The following is a 14,323-nucleotide window of genomic DNA, read 5'->3' as shown; positions in this document are numbered from 1 at the left end:
GAGTTTCAATTTACTGGCATTTAGGTTAAACATTTTATAGTTCTCATTTCATTAGTAGGCTTTTTAAAATGTACTTTTATGTGAGAATCTGATTTCTGAGTGGGAGGAATATCCTCACGAATTCTTCCTAAGAATAATCTGAAAGGTAGTAAGTACAATGTGAGTTTGTCATTGTCAAGAGTTAAGGAAGAGACATATAGAGAATAAGCTATTTCAGGTAATCATAAAGTAGCCCTTCTGCAGCCAGGGCAATTGGGCCTTATGTCTTTGAGTTGAGGTGCTCTGCCCTGAATTATAGGATTTAAAGAAGGATACCCTGGATTCCAGCTCCTCAGCTTACTGGCTCTGTGTTCGTTCTTGGTCAGGAACCCCAATCCTCTAGACATCAGTGCCCTTAGTTACAAAATTAAGGACATAATAATGCTTCTCTCCTACGGTTGGTGCAAGAATTAAATGGGATAATGCATATTGTATGTTTAAGAGCACAGTCTCAGGAGCCAGACTGGGTAGATTTGAACTGTGCGGTTTGGGCAAGAGATTAAACACACCTATGCCTCTGTTTTATCATCTGTAAAATGGGGATAATTATAGGATCTTACTCAAAAGTTGTTGTGAGAGTTAAAATGATTTAATACTGTAAAGCACTTAGGTTCCCGGCACATAATAAATGCTCACTAAAAATTAGCTATTATATGGTATGTGACAGCATTGCATAAATCCTAATATACGTCATCACCTATTATCTGGGTTCTGTGCACCATTTTATATATTTATTTAATGGATTATTTTATACAGATTTAGTCGGATTTTATAATACAAAACAAGTGGATATGTAGTAGGTATAGAGGAGCCTAATTTTGATGTTTCCTACGATTTTATTTATGTTTTACTATTAAACATACTCATACACGAGTCTTATCTTTCTTCTTGGCACTTCCTTTAAGGCAGGGGCTGCCTTCAACTTTGGAGAGCTTTTAGTGCTTAGAAGAGTTCCTTGCTGGTGATAAGTATTTGTGTTTAATGCACTTCTTGACTGTGAAATTGGTTAACCATTTTTGGAAGTAATTCTAGCAGCAAATGAACAGGCTCAGATCATTGTGGCAGGGGGTGAACAGCAATCTTAAAACTGAATTCGGTAACGGGAATTCATGGAGAGAAATGGAGTTCAGTGTAAATTCAAAATTTGAAATCCAAGGGTGCCGTGATATAAAGGGAAGGATGTGGGATTTGTCTCTAGTCTTGGAGTCCCATCACCTTGGGCATGAGCTCAGGTGAGTAACTGCATGGTATCTCTGCTTCCCCATCTGTAATGTGAGGACCGTATATCCCCTCTACCTATTTCACAGGGATGCTTAAAACTGTTAACAGAGGTAATATGTAGGAAGATGCTTTGTAAGCCATAAAATTAATGTACAAATATTAGCGTTATGGATATTCTGAGAGGCAAACCAAAGATTCCAAAGAAGACACTGACTCTTTTTCTTGCCAACTCTATATCCATGTTCATTGTTAAGCTGGATGGGTCTTAATCTCATCTACTGAATTCATTCTGAAAAGTACAGGCTAGAATTCATTAGTCCTTTAGCATAAAGGATCTATTAGGTGAGTCAATAATTAATTCCAAAATCTTACCCTTCGAGTAAGAGGGATGTGTGTCATCAGTGGAGCTGAAGGCTAAACACAGAGGAAGAACTAGCCCTGCCCCGTGTTCTCATGCAGTCATCCTAATTTTGTTTAGCCCTCGGGATGGAGGCTGATGTACCCAGTCTCTTCTTTGTCTCTCTCCCTATCCATTCTAACATACCTCCAACCATATCTCCAGCTGCAGCCTTGTCCGAAGTGTAGGGCAGGGGGAGAAGTGGTGAGCATGCTTACTTCCAGCCTTGGTGACAACCATGAGGTACGTTCCTCTAAATTCTGATCATAGGGGAATTGGAAACACTATGTGACTTTTTTTTCATCAAAATATTCCAGTAGCCCCAAGAAGAAGAATCTGACCGTAAGGGTCTCAGCGCATTGCTAGGAGAAGTGTAGCTGATAAAACTGTCTTGCAGAATGCGTGAGGATGGATGGATGAATCAAAGGAATCACCTAGTTCAAATGCTTCATTTTAGTACAAGGAGTCGTCCTGGTGCATTTCCTTCGTGTGCCTGAAAAGAAAATGTTTATTGGAACTCAGTGAATGCTCCTTAGACTCTGAAGCCCAGAGGTGTTCCGCCATAACTCATCATGGACTTAGGTCATTTGTGAGATGATGTTACTTGGAGGTCACTGAAAATACTTGGGGTGGCCAGGGGCAATGGAGGACTCTTATTATGAGAAGGTAATGACGTGTTCTCTTATGGATAGAAAAATGATGCTACCCCTGACTCATTCGCAAGGTGGTGGCTGTTTCTCACTGAACTCATGGACGATGATGACCTTGTGCTGAACCATTCACCATCTTTGCCTCATTCCTTTCAAGCCCAGTGATCGGGGAGTGTGAGCCAGCCGGCTGGGATGTGGAGTCCGGTCCAGAGGTTCAGGAACAGTTTACAACTGTGAGACAGAGCCAGGTTGACTGGTTCCGAATGGAAGTCGTCACCCTTAACATCCGTGAGCTGTTAGTTGACACCCTGAAGCTCTCTGGCTGCTTGAAGGGCTGAGAGAAAGCACTTAGATCCCTGCTGAGCTCATTACCTTAAATTAGCTTCTGCGGTCTGGTGGTCTGTGCAGGAGGGGAATTTCTCCAAAGCCTCGGGAAAGTGTGTGTATGGGGGATGGGGAAAGGGGAAAGGGTCTCTAAGATGGGAAGGAGATTCAGTTAAGCTTCCTGGAAAAATAGGGCTGTTAATCCTTAATTCATACTAAGAAAGCATAAAGTCCCTGAGTGGAAGGCTGTTTCTTTAGAGCAGTCTGAGCACTTGAGCTGTCTCCCAGAACGCAAAGGGGAGGCGGACAGAGCGGGTCACAGATAACTCCCTGTTTCACCTCATTCCCCCTTAGCTTTTTCCTAAGAGGTGGGCTTTATAGCCAACTTCCCTCTGTCTCTGTTTTCTTCTTGTGCAAACCGGGTGATGACATTGACTCTCTTCACAGGAAAGCACTCAGTGAGGATTAACTAAGTAATGAGAGCAAATTGCAAGGGTGATGGAAATGCCCAATAAAATCGCTGACGGATATCTCCCGGGGGGCGGGGCCCTTCCATGCTCCTTTCATCCGAGTCTCACCAGCACCATGGACCACCGCTAGCTCTGCGGGCTCCTCAAGCCTTACCCCCTGAACCCTTGTCTCTGAGGAGCTTTGAGCTATTTACTGAAATGATTGCTCGGTTGTCCCTGCCCTCCAACCATCCCTCCCAGGAGAGAGCAGTAGGACTCATTTTCCTCTGTCTGGGGAAAGACATCCAGGAGACAGGAATGTTGGCCAAGCTATCAGTGATGCCTCCCGTTCCCATCCTGAGGAGAGCAGCTTTTCAAGAATATTCTTTCTTGAGTATACTTTTTTTTTTTTTTTTTTGCGGTACGCGGGCCTCTCACTGTTGTGGCCTCTCCCGTTGCGGAGCACAGGCTCCGGACGCGCAGGCTCAGTGGCCATGGCTCACGGGCCCAGCCGCTCCGCGGCATGTGGGATCCTCCCGGCCCGGGGCACGAACCCGTGTCCCCTGCATCGGCAGGCGGACTCTCAACGACTGCGCCACCAGGGAAGCCCTCCTGAGTATACCTTTTATAGACTTTCTGGAGAACAATTTAGTAACACAGGCATTCAAAATTCTTAGAAACATGCATGACCCTTGCCTGAGGAATTCCATGTTCAGCACATCATCACAGATCTTCTCGTTCACTTTTCTTCACTCCAGAGTGTATTGCCTTCAAGGGAGAATTTAAGTACTTTGGGACTTTGAATCAACCAGCTGATTACCCCATCTGCCCACCCAATTGCTATAGGGCTGAGGGATCTGCTTTGTAATGGGACACCAGCCTTCCACAGTCTGCTTATTCTCTGGTTGTGGGCGTATTCAAGGAAATCTATATATTTGCACAGAGTCATGGAAATGTACACGTGAACAAGCTAGAGTGATCATGGTCTACACTTTCTATTTATAGATGAGGAATCTGAGACCCTGAGAAAACAAGTGGCTTACCCACATGTTCATACCTATTCAAAGCCACAGAAGGAATGAGAACCCAGGGCCTGTAACTCCCATCTGGGCTTTTCTTTAGTTATGGAAGCTTAACAATGTGGGACATAAAGTAGAGAGAAGTCATCGTAGGGTGAACCTTTATAAGGTAGAAAAAGAAATCATGTTTGTACCAGGTTTCATAGTGCTCCAGAAGCCACTGTTGGAGTATCGAGAGCTTATTCTGCACAGTTCACAGGCTGGGGCCGGGTACCTCGATTCATTCCAATTTTGTATCCAAGGAGTGTAAGTTCTAAAATAAAAGAAAGGAACGTTCTTTATCAGTAACTCAGCGAAGGCTCAATGTATTGTGTGCCTCTATAGTTGATCTTTACTAGGGAATTGTGAGCAGGTAGTTACTAAATGCTAAGCTATTTACATACTGTAATGGTTAATTTTATGTGTCAACTTGACTGGGCCACAGGGTGCCCAGACGTTTGGACAAACGTTATTCTGGTGTATCTGTGAGGGTGACTTTGGGTGAGATTAACATTTGAATGGGTGGCTTGAGTAAAGCAGACTGTCCTCCCCAATGTGTGTGGGTCTCATCTAATCGATGGAAGACTTAAATAGGACAAAAAGGCTGTGTGGGAGGGAACGCCTACTGCCTGATGGCTTTCGGCTGGGACATCCATCCTTTCCAGCTTTCGGACTCAGACTAAGACATGGGCTCTTCTTGAATCTTGAGCCGGCTGGCTTTTGAACTGGAACTTACACCGTCAGCTTTCTTGGTTCTCAGGCCTTTTGCACTCAGACTAGAGCTACACCCTCTGCTCTCCTGGGTCCCCAGCATGCTGATGGCAGACGTTGGGACTTTTCAGCCTTCATAATCACATGAACCAATGCCTTATAATGAATCTCTTCATATATATATATATATATATATATATATATATATATATTTAAAATATATATTCTATATTTAAATACATATTATATAAAATACATATATTTAAATGTTTAGATATGTAAAAATATGTTTACACACACATCCTATTGGTTCTATTGACCTGGAGAACCCTGATTAATACACACATGCTTAATCCTCACAAAGACCCTCTGAAGTAGATACTGTTGTTGTTGCTATCATTATTATTATTACTCTATCTTAAACATGAGGCAGTTACACTCAGACTGGTTAAGTCACTTGCCCAGAGCTACACCGTGTGTCTGGACGGAGCCCGCATTCCCCTCGGAGTCCTCATGCTGCGTGTCCGTGACACACTGTCTCTTGCTGTGTCTCTAAAGCCTTAAGCACATGAGCGTCCTTTGACCTAGCCATCCAATTCTAAGAATATACCCTAAGTGTTAAGCATGAGTGTGTAAGTATAATGGTATATCTTTAAACATTTCTAATAGTAAAAACTTTTAAACAACCTAAACGCTGAAAAGTAAGTGGTTAAATGATCTATGATAGTGTTCCTCAGTGAAATACTGCATTCCTTACAAACCGTGCTTTCAAAGACTGTTTATTTACCTGGGTAATCATTCACAATATATGACTCTTAAAAGCATGTTACAAGCCTAAGGAAACATGATGACTAAATGTAATGTGGTATTTTGGATGGGATCCTGGAATTGCATTTAGTTATCATATTTTCTTAGGTTTGTAACATGTTTTTAAGCTGGAACAGGAAAACTAAAGTAGTAAAAACTAAAGGAAGCTGAATGAATTATAGACTTTAGTTAATGATAATGTGTCAAACTTGGTTCATTAATTGTGACAAATATACTATACAAATGCAAGATATTAATAAGAAGGAAAAATGGGTTTAGGGTATATGGGAATTCTTTCTACTACCATCACAATTTTTTTGTATATCCAAAACTATTCTGAAATTTAAAAATTGTTTTTAAAAAGTTACAAGGCATTACATCCAGGAGGGGACCCTCTTTGTAAAGAAAAAGAATGTGTATGTAGGTGCATTGCAATAATGAAAGGGAAGAAATCAAATGTTAACAGGAATTATTTTGGATTGGTGAATGTGGTAATTTTTGTTTTTCTGTGTTTTCCAAGTTTTTGACATTGAATATGATTATCTCATTTAAAGAAAATAATAAATGCTGCTTTAAATTGATCACTCCCATTTCCTTCCATAGTGTCTGAAACTCTGGCCGTTAAAATACTCTTTTAATTTAAGAATAATTAGAAAATATGTTCCCTGAAGAGTAACCCTTTACAACCTTATTCCGTGTTATTCCGTTTGCAAGGATTAGTTGGGCAAATAAAGTGACTGTCATGTGGGAAAACAGACAAAAGTGTCTTCAGAGAGTTTGTGGAGAAGGACACCAGAAAGGGAGGAGAGGGACGACCATGTGCCAGGACCTACCATTGTCAGTCCCTGTCCCAGCTAAAGGCTTCAGTGACTCCCAGAGGGCAGGACACCTTTCTTTACCTGTACACAGGTGATCAAGGTGTGCAGGGTTTCCCATAGTTTGATCCAAGACAACAAGAAGTGCTGTTGTTCTTTTGTTTTTTGTTGTTTTGCGGTACGCGGGCCTCTCACTGTTGTGGCCTCTCCCGTTGAGGAGCACAGGCTCCGGACGCGCAGGCTCAGCGGCCATGGCTCACGGGCCCAGCCGCTCCGCGGCATGTGGGATCTTCCCGGACCGGAGCACGAACCCGTGTCCCCTGCATCGGCAGGCGGACTCTCAACCACTGCGCCACCAGGGAAGCCCTGTTTTTTGTTTTTTACCAAAATAATTCTCTTAACACAGACAACCTTAGATCTGTAAACGTACCTTGCCTATTCACGACATTGCTGTGCTGTGTTGTGGAAAGGCCTAAAAAGAAGTAAAAGCCTTAGTTTCTAATTTCAACCTGCCACTCATTTAACGTGTGACCGTGGAATAAAACCCACCAAGTTTAGGTACCTCTCACTAAAATGGAGAACCTGGACAAGATCACTGGTTTTCACACTGTGTCCTACGAAGCCCTAGAAGCTCCTTAGGAAGTCCTCCAGAAGCCAGGTGTGGATTAGATTCTCTGGACAACTTCCCTGGATTCAACCAAAGTACCTTAACACTTAACGTGGGCTACATCTCGGGCTTCTGTATACAGTTCTGTTTGAATGCAGGGATTTTGTTGAACTCTAACATTCAGTGATCCTCAGATTCTGAAAAATGGCTTAAAGTGAAATCCAGGTTAAAAATCAATTTTTCAGACCCATTGTCGCTACTGTCAGAAGAGAGAAAACTGCTACCAAAAGAAGCAAACTCAGATTGAGGTGGTTTCAGAAGTAAAATATCCTGTAAAGCAATTATACTCCAATAAAGATGTTAAATTTTAAAACAAGATGATTTCTTTTGAAAAAAATAATTTAAAAAGATACATCCTGCCAAGAGAGTCTCTGAAACATCCCTTTCTGTCTCTGTCAGAGGTGAGGTAGGAAGGCATTTGTTTTCAGGCAACTCTGTTATGATTCACATTGCCTGTGAAAACCTTCAACCCAATCCTTCTGCTTCGCAAACTGGAAGGACAGCCCAAGTTAGAGACAATCCAAAACTTTTACAAAGTGTTCTGAGAAATAGGTATTTAGAATGGCAAGAAACAGGAAAACATATGCTAGGGAGATTTATTGCCTTAACAAGCCGAGGGGGACGAACGCCTTACTCTCCTTTTGAATGGAGGTGGTCTGAACCAGTTGAGTCAGCTTTGAGCGGAACAGAGGGATCTTGTGTTTTTCCTGACATTTCAGCTCTAACCCTAATGCAGACAAACAAAGGCCAGAGGACCAGTGGACTGAGCCAACAGTGACAGCACTTCCAGAGGGCCTGAAACGAATTCAGCCGCTCTGCGCCCCTCAAAGCAGTGATGCCCGGGAGCCTGTTAGAACATCTTAGGACTTCCGCCAATAAGAACAGACCACGCCTTACCTCGCAGTCCCTCTGGATCCAAGCTGAGCTGAGGCCAAATCTCTAAAACCTTCAGGTGCATAAATAATCCCCCTCTTTTCTCTCTCCTGAATCCCATGACAACCTGGGCATCATTTATTATTGGAAAGAACAGCTATATAGCAGGAGAAGAATAAGAAGAAACGCCCTTGCAGAAAGTCTTGGTGGGTTCCCAGAACAGATAAACTACAATCAGTCATATGTTCCTCAGCAAATTAAAGCATCTATCGAAGGAAAGTATTTGAACAAAACTCTACTTTATTGGGTCTGTTTTCTGTAGTGTATTTCTATGGGGAATATGTTCTATAAAAGGCAGATTTTACTTTATAAAAGGAAATGTGAAGGGAAAGAATTCGCAAAATGCACACTCAGTTTACATTTAGTTGAATGTTTTGAATTTGACATTCTCTTTAGTGATTCTTTTCTAGTTTCTTCCTTATATCTGAATCATTATGTCTATTATATGAAGGGAACAGTTAGCCCTATGTTCATTCTCTAGTAGACTTGCTGGTAGTTCTAACAGGAAAACAATACATGAGCATGGATACTTAAAACCATATAAAGTTCATAGAAATAGCTGCAAATTCTCTAACCTTTACCTTTATACACGTACCCAAGTTTCCATGTTTGTTCCAATATCCTACAAATTTTCTTTCCTTTTAATTTTCCTTGCATCACTCCCCAACCCCTGCAACGTTCATTCTCACCCAGTTTAATCCCTACATCATCACAATCCACACTTTTTGCATCTGACGTGTTAAAATTGCCCACCCTATTGAAAACTATGGCTGGCCAAGTACAAGTTAACAGAACTCTAGGCGGACCCTTGTACATAACCTCATTATTTAGTTTCAGTTTCTGGTGGTGGCTGTGTAATCAGCCTGGCAGCAGAGAGACTACACTGTGATCTCTGACAGGGCAAGGATCAGGATGATGGTACACGCTCTAGACACTTTCATGAGTCCGTTTTGCCAGAAGATCAGCGCAGCATCATGGTGAAGGTTCTGGAATCAGTCTGCTTGGGTTCATGTGATGACTGTTGCTTACTGACTGTATACCCTTTTGGGTACTTACTTATCCAGTTTAAGCCTCATATCCATCACCTGGAAAAGTATATAATAATACCTATCTTCATGTTATCAGAAGTATTAAATGACCTTGGGATATAAAGTGTTAAATGTGGTACCAGACCCTAGTAAGACTTGGATAATTATCTCCTTTCTTCCTTTCTCCCTCCCTCCCTCCTTCCTTCCCTCCTTCCTTCCTTTCTTCCTCCCTCCCTCCTTCCTTCTTTCCTCCCTCCCTCCCTCCCTCCTTCCCTCCTTCCTTCCTTCTTTCCTTCCTTCCCTCCTTCCTTCCTTTCTTCCTCCCTCCCTCCTTCCCTCCCTCCCTCTTTCCTCCCTCCCTCCCTCCTTCCTTCCTCCCTCCCTTCCTTCCTTCCCTCCCTCCCTCCCTCCCTCCCTCCTTCCTTCCTTCCCTCCCCCATTGCATGAGGACATATGCAGAACACTAACAGCACAGGTGTCTAAGGCAGTAGGTTTCAAGTGTAGTCTTTTAACCAGCAGCAGCATCACCTGGGAACTTGTTAGACTAGCAGATCTTCTGGTCTGACCCCAGACCTCCTGAATCAGAAACCTGGGTTTGGGGCCCAGCTCTCTGTGTTGTAGCCAGCCTACCAGATGATCCTGAGTATGAATATTCTGGTGTGAGGTTTTAAGTCATGCAAATGAATCTCTGCCTCCAGTTAAGGTAAAAAGGGAAAGGCCTTGGCTCACACTGTCTTTGGGCAGGAAGACAGGACGTGGAAACACTATTAGAATTACTAGAAAAGCGGAGTCTTGAGCAGCTCAGTCTGTCGGGGTGTGCATTCTGCTCAAGATGTAAATGAGATGGGAAAAACAGCGGTAGTATCAGCTGCTCCATAATTATTTAGTCACTCTCAGGTAACTAGACAGCCTGGGAGTGTTGATCAAACATGCTCCTGGGTAATTGGCAGTGGAAGGTGTGAACTCTCCCCAGTTTAATAAATATTAGAATAGACTGCGAGAATTGGTGACTAACAGGGAGCAACTAAATGATGATCTTCTGTAGTCTTCCTTGAGGGGTGTATTTCTTGGTTTTCCGGAGAATGTTATAGAATGAAATGTACATTGAGGGTGAGACCTGGGAGGAGACCTGTCTGGTATCATAACAACCATGACAATATTAACGTACATGCAGATACACAGAAGACTCCGTGAACCTTTCATGTTCAATGATTATACACAACGTTCTGTTGGATACAACCCCTCACATACGTCTCTATCTGATATATGAACATTATTCTTTTTTTTAAATTGGAGCATAATTGCTTTACAATGTTGTGTTAGTTTCTGCTGTACAGTGAAGCGAATCAGCTATATGTATACATATATCCCCTCCCTCTTGGACCTCCCTTCCACTCTCCCCTCATCCCACCCATCTAGGTCATCACAGAGCACCAAGCTGAGGTCCCTGTGCTATACAGCAGGTTCCCACTAGCTATCAGTTTTACACGTGGTAGTGTGTTTATGTCAAACCTGAACTTCCTTTCTTGGTTTTTCAGAGAAGAACCTGTTAGTATATTCTCAAGATTTGTTCTGGCCACAGCAAAGGAAATGGAAGAAGCTACACATCCTTTAGCTAAAGAGTTAATTTTTTGCTAAAATACTTTGTAGGGAAGTTCTGATGCCATTCCTCTTAGGAATTTTTTTTCCTTTTATGCTTTGGAAAGTATATTCACCACGGTATTTGTTGTTAGTCATTGGTGTGTTTTTCTTGTCACCTTTTCCAAATCAACTCTATTGTACTTATCTGGAAGAACTTAAATAATAACTTTAAGATAAGTCCTAGTGATAAGCTCACAGCCACCGAAGCCAACAGAGGGACTACAAGAAAATGAGATATATGCATCATTTTTGAGAGTTAAGATTCTCATACTAAATGTGTTTGAAGCATTTTAAAATGACTGTAATATTTATTTTTAATGCTCAACAATATTGCAGTTATTGGATCAGAATGATAAATTGGCTCATCTGCAAGTACCTCAATGCAAATTGAATTCTTCTAGCCTAGTCTGTTCAATAAAAGTACAGTGTGAGTTACATATATAATTTAAAAAATTTTAATAGCCAAATTTTAAAAGTTAAAGAGAAACAGGTGAACGTAATTTTAATAATATAGTCTACTTAACCCAGTGTATCCAAAATATTGTATTTCAACATGTAAAAATATAAATAATTTTCAATATAAAAATATCAATGAGAGATTTTACATTCTTTCTTCACATCAAGTCTTTGAAACCCCATACGTATTTTACACTTACAGCACGTTTCAGTTTGGACTAGCCACATTTCAGGTTCTCAGTAGCCACCTATGATCAGGGACAGGGCAGTTTTAGACATTAAAAGGATGTTTGTAAGATGCCTTCTTTTCTTTTTTTTTTATCAGTGTGTACATGTCAATCCCAATCTCCCAATTCATCCCACCACCACCACCACCACCACCACCACGCCCCTTTCCCCCTTTGGTGTCCATACGTTTGTTCTCTACATCTGGGTCTCAATTTCTGCCCTGCAAACTGGTTCATCTGTACCATTTTTCTAGGTTCCACGTATATGCGTTAATATACGATATTTGTTTTTCTCTTTCTGACTTACTTCTCTCTGTATAACAGTCTCTAGATGCATCCACGTCTCTACAAATGACCCAATTTCGTTCCTTTTTATGGCTGAGTAATAGTCCATTGTATATATCTGCCACATCTTCTTTATCTATTCGTCTGTCAATGGGCATTTAGGTTGCTTCCACGACCTGCCTATTGTAAATAGTGCTGCAGTGAACATTGGGGTGCATGTGTCTTTTTGAATTATGGTTTTCTCTGGGTATTTGCCCAGTAGTGGGACTGCTGGATCATATGATAGTTCTATTTGTAGTTTTTTAAGGAACCTCCATACTGTTCTCCATAGTGGCTGTATCAATTTACATTCCCACCAACAGTGCAAGAGGGTTCCCCTTTCTCCACACCATCTCCAGCATTTGTTGTTTCTAGATTTTTTGATGATGCCCATTCTAACTGGTGTGAGATAATACCTCACTGTAGTTTGATTTGCATTTCTCTAATAATTAGTGATGTTGAGCAGCTTTTCATGTGCCTCTTGGCCATCTGTATGTCTTCCTTGGAGAAATGTCTGTTTAGGTCTTCTGCCCATTTTTGGATTGGGTTGTTTGTTTTTTTTTTAATATTGAGTTGCATGAGCTGTTTGTATACTTTGGAGATTAATCCTTTGTCCGTTGCTTCATTTTTCCGTTGCAAATATTTTCTCCCATTCTGAGGGCTGTCCCCTCGTCTTGTTATGGTTTCCTTTGCTGTGCAAAAGCCCCGAAGTTTCATCAGGTCCCATTTGTCCATTTTTAAAATTTATTTCCATTACTCTAGGAGGTGGATCAAAAAAGATCCTGCTGTGATCTATGTCAAAGAGCATTCTTTCTATGTTTTCCTCCAAGATTTTTATTGTGTCCGGTCTTATATTTAGGTCTCCAATCCATTTTGAGTTTATTTTTGTGTATGGTGTTAGGGAGTGTTCTAATTTCATTCTTTGACATGTAGCTGTCCAGTTTTCCCAGCACCACTTATTGAAGAGACTGTCCTCTTTCCATTGTCTATCCTTGCCTCCTTCGTCACAGATTAGTTGACCACAGGTGCATGGGTTTATGTCTGGGCTTTCTATCCCGTTCCACCGATCTACGTTTCTGTTCCTGTGCCAGTACCACACTGTCCCAATCACTGTAGCCTTGTAGTACAGTCTGAAGCCAGGGAGTCTGATTCCTCCAACTCTGCCCTTTTCCCTCAAGACTGCTTTGGCTATTCGGGGTCTTTTGTGTCTCCATACAAATTTTAAGATTTTTTTGTTCTAGTTCCATAAAAAATGCCATTGGTAATTTGACAGGGATTGCATTGAATCTGTAGATTGCCCTGTGTAGCATAGTCATTTTCACCGTATTGATTCTTCCAATCCAAGAACATAGCATATCTCTCCATCTGTTGGTATCATCTTTAATGTCTCTCATCAGTGTCCTACAGTTTTTTGCATACAGGTCCTCCATCTCCCTAGGTAGGTCCATTCCTAGGCATTCTATTCTTTCTGTGGCAATGGCAAATGGGAGTACCTCCTCAATCTCTCTTCCAGATCCTTCCTCATTAGTGTATAGCAATGCAAGAGACTTCTGAGCATTAACCTGGCATCCTGCAACTTCACCAGATTCATTGATCAGCTCCAGCAGTTCCCTGGCAGCATCCTTAGGATTCTCTATGTATAGTATCATGTCATCTGCAAACAGTGACAGCTTCACTCCTTCTTTTCCAATTTGTATTCCTTTTATTTCTTTTTCTTTTCTGATTGCCGTGGCCAGGACTTCCAAAACTATGTTGAATAATAGTGGTGAGAGTGGACATCCTTGTCTTGTTCCTGATCTCAGAGGAAATGCCTTCAGTTTTTCACCACTGAGAATGGTGTTTGCTGTGGGTTTGTCGTATATGGCCTCTATTATGTTGAGTGGGTTCCCACCATGCCCACTTTCTGGAGAGTTCTTAATCATAAATTGGTGTTGAATTTTGTCAAAAGCTTTTTCTGCATCTATTGAGATGATCATATGGTTTTTCTTCTTCAGTTTGTTAATATGGTGTATCACATTGATTGATTTGCATATACTGAAGAATCCTTGCATCCCTGGGATAAATCCCATGTAAGATGCCTTCTTAAATAAAGTTCCCCCAAATATAACAGATCATCAGATGGAAATATATACACCCAAAATGATTGTCGCTAAAAGAGAAGTGTGTTGAATGTACAGCTATTGATTTGTCTGTAATTCTGTATGTTAAGAAGCAGTTATTCCTATTATTCCAGAACTGTCCTTAAAGGACCGCATTGCGGTTCAGTTGACAAGTACAGATATTTAAAAGTAAAATGTTTTTGCGCCATCCGTGTTGAAATTTGATGAGCTTTCCCAAGCACTAGATGTCCTTGATTTTGATATATGCTATTCATAGTTCAACATATTTGAACACAGAACACATCTTACAATGAAGGTGGACTATTGATATAGTTGTACTTCTTCTTTTCCTGAAACTTTATGTCCTTCCCAACATAGAAGGAGTTGTCGGACATTGTGTGGTTGTGTTTTTTGAGAATATGTTTCAGCACTTGAGAGATGAATTTCTTAGAGTTTTTATGAAAGATCAGAACTAAA

General features: G+C 41.4%; 1 protein-coding gene and 1 pseudogene across 1 annotated transcript in view; one reads left to right on the top strand and one right to left on the bottom strand.

Annotated features, from left to right (window-relative positions):
- Positions 1-1,897, bottom strand: part of LOC137216183 (ribonuclease H1 pseudogene) — a 47,809-nt pseudogene extending 45,912 nt beyond the window's left edge.
- NRG1 (neuregulin 1) overlaps positions 1-14,323 on the top strand; it is a 1,014,644-nt gene that overhangs the window by 679,211 nt on the left and 321,110 nt on the right. The gene's annotated exons all lie outside the window — the stretch shown is intronic.

Source organism: Pseudorca crassidens, chromosome 21 (assembly GCF_039906515.1).
Source record: "Pseudorca crassidens isolate mPseCra1 chromosome 21, mPseCra1.hap1, whole genome shotgun sequence".
NCBI lineage: Eukaryota > Metazoa > Chordata > Mammalia > Artiodactyla > Delphinidae > Pseudorca > Pseudorca crassidens.
Note: the sequence above shows the minus strand (reverse complement) of the source record. Positions and strands in the feature narration are given on the sequence as shown.